This window comes from Austrofundulus limnaeus, unplaced genomic scaffold, assembly GCF_001266775.1.
Source record: "Austrofundulus limnaeus strain Quisiro unplaced genomic scaffold, Austrofundulus_limnaeus-1.0 Scaffold1992, whole genome shotgun sequence".
Taxonomy (NCBI): domain Eukaryota; kingdom Metazoa; phylum Chordata; class Actinopteri; order Cyprinodontiformes; family Rivulidae; genus Austrofundulus; species Austrofundulus limnaeus.
The window spans coordinates 2790-5589 of record NW_013954394.1 but is presented as its reverse complement, the minus strand read 5'-3'; the positions used below and the strand labels follow the sequence as shown (position 1 = coordinate 5589).

Genomic DNA, 2800 nt, shown 5'->3' with positions numbered 1-2800 from the left:
GATTAATCGATTATTAAAATAATCGTTAGTTGCAGCCCTAATTAGTTGGTATTGTTCTACCTCACCAACAAGCTCTGGCTCCTACCCACCAGAGAGGCATCATTTCACCTCTGTACATGTTGTTCATGCATGGCTATTTCTCAGCCGTCACTCCACTAACTCTGCACCTCACATGGAGCTGGCCTCATTTATTGCTCCATTTACTGCTCACAGCTTGTGGTGAAGTAAGAAGAAAACTGAACATTCAAATATCATAAAATAACAAAGTAGAAATAAACACAATACCTAACGTGTGAAAACTTCAGGGCAAATTGCAACCACTAAAGTAACGTTTGTCAATTTTATCCAGGCAGCTGCATCGCAAGCACAAAAATTAAGTGATTTATTGAATTCAACACAGCTGCAAAACAAGCATAGATCTGATTATAACTCCACAAATTTATTAATGTGCTGTGAGCTGAGAGTCAGCCTCAACACATAAGATGCTCTATCCATCAGGCCCACCAATCAGTGCCCCCACCCCCCGGACCCCCAATTTATCTGAAAAAGTGGTATCTGGACATACAAAAATGGTTATAGCTCAAAAACTATTAAGAATAGGAGCTTCAGATTTTCGTTGGTTGTTTAGCTCTGATGAGGGGCTATCCTTCAGGTCAACCACAAACCACTACAATTTTAGTATGCACCTAGTAGCATGACATCTATTAGGAATAAAGACTTCTGAGTTCTGGTGCATTTGTGCGTGCGGGGGTCATTATATTACTGCTATGTGGTATCTAGTTATGATTATTATCACACCTAGAATAGAAAACCTGAGCACAGATCCTCYAAAACCTCAAAGCACTGGTCTTGTTCCGTCCTGAGGTCCTGAGCGGACAGACAGGTGGTGGGCTGAGCATCAGCACAGTTTGGATCTGATGCTGACCTGTTTCCTGTCTGACAGAAAGAAGTCAGCTTAATGAGGAAAAAACACACCAACAGGTGCGGAAGCGACAGCTGCTCCTCTTTGCACGTGGAGCAGACAAACATTCACCACAAAGTGYGTGCAGGTCTTGTTTACAGCCTGGACTCTGCCGCCCCCCTGGCTTCTAGCCCACCTTAAGTATGACCTTCAGAGGACAGAGCAGAAGAACCTGCAGGCGCTCAGCTGTAATATTCATCAGCGCGTGTCTGAAGCACGAGAACTCACAGGCGGCTGGTGGACTGCAGACCGAGGARGGGCTCTGACCACCCCAGGACTGACACACGGTCTCTCCCGGTCACCCCTGGTCCCTCGGACCCGCGGACCCCCTTTCTGCYGGATGCAGCGCGCGCTGAGCGGGAGAGCAGCAGCATCACTGTTTCCCTGCAGCTCAGCATTTCCACACTCACACTTCCTCTCCGCACGCGCGCGTGTCCTCATGTGATGGAGAAGAACCGAGCACGTACCTGTAGGTCCACTCTGTGGTTCCGGTAGAGGTGCTTCAGAATCCCTGGCCGCAGAACCTGGATAATCCATGAACCAGAATCCGGAGGAGGCTGAAGCGCTGATACTACATTACAGGACGGTCAGCCGCCTGGCCCCGCCCACTCTGCTCCTATTGGCTGCTCCGACTCAGCCCCCACCTGCAGCTCCTACCTGTTCAGACCCACCATGAGGGCATCATTGTGTGTGTGTCTTGTTGCTCCACAGGTTCTGAGAAGAACTGGATCAGAAGCAGCATCAGAGCGCAGCAAGTCTGAAACATGTCTGCTGCTGCTGCTGCTGCTGCTGCTGCTGCTGCTGCTGCTGCTGCTGCTGCTGCTGCTGCGGGGGGCAGAAGGGTCCACACAATACGTCTGCAGATTCAGACCGAGCTCTCCATCAGTCTCTCAGCATAGTGACACAAAGTAGAAGTCCTCTTTGAAGAATCTGCTCCACCTCTTGTTTGTTTCTGCAGGACTGTCAGKATTACAGACCACATCCAGGTCTGGTGCAGTTGTTTCCTGTATATGTGGATAAGGACATTTTAATAGTGCCAGGTTTACAAGTAAAAAGGTTTGGTATAGAGATTGTTCTCATGTGAACTGAGTTGATGTTTAAAGCTCTGAACTGATGTTCCTCAGTTGAACTTGTCCTTATTAATCCTCTACTTTTATTTTATTTTAATTAGCTTAATGGTTATCCAACTTGACCTGGAGCCTCGTTTACAAATATATGTAGACTTAAATCAGTGATGATTCTCAGCTACTACTGTTGTGTTCATTTTCATGAGAGACTGGACAACCACTTAAAAAAAGTTAATACATTTATTACAGAGAAGTTGAACAAAGGAATTCCCAGCTGTGTCTCCCTCAATGGGTAGAGACAAGAGGGCTGTATCTTACAGCCACCTTAGTTCACAGTTCATTCTTCTGATTGGTTAATCCACGAGGGGGAAGTCCTTTGGTTCCTCATGGATCTCTCTGATTGGTTCTGAAGCTTCTCACTAACATGATCCATCTGATAGTCCTTCTTCTAGAACTGAGGAATGTGACTGAAGAATGTGGTCATGTGACTTCTTTAGTTGAACTGAAATTCACCAACTTGGAGCTTTATATAGTATATACTGTATTTATTCATGTATAATACTAGAAATTTAACCCTAAAAATCACCCATGGGGGGTAGTATTATACATGAGTTATTGATAATTAGATTTTTAATGCTTTTTCAGCTCAAGTACACATGAATAAATACGGTAAATACATTTATTTAACTTCCTGAGGTTTAATCATTTTGTAAACAATTTATAAAGATCATTTTATCCTTCATGAGACATTTAAAAATATCTAATTTAAAGC

The 2800-nt window shown here is 44.7% G+C and overlaps 1 protein-coding gene across 1 annotated transcript in view; it reads right to left on the bottom strand.

Annotated features, from left to right (window-relative positions):
* Positions 1-1589, bottom strand: part of LOC106536826 (zinc finger matrin-type protein 4) — a gene marked incomplete at its 3' end in the record, with an annotated part of 22554 nt that extends 20965 nt beyond the window's left edge. Inside the window, 1 exon segment of the mRNA XM_014034153.1 lies at positions 1429-1589.
* Between the last annotated feature and the right edge of the window lie 1211 nt (positions 1590-2800).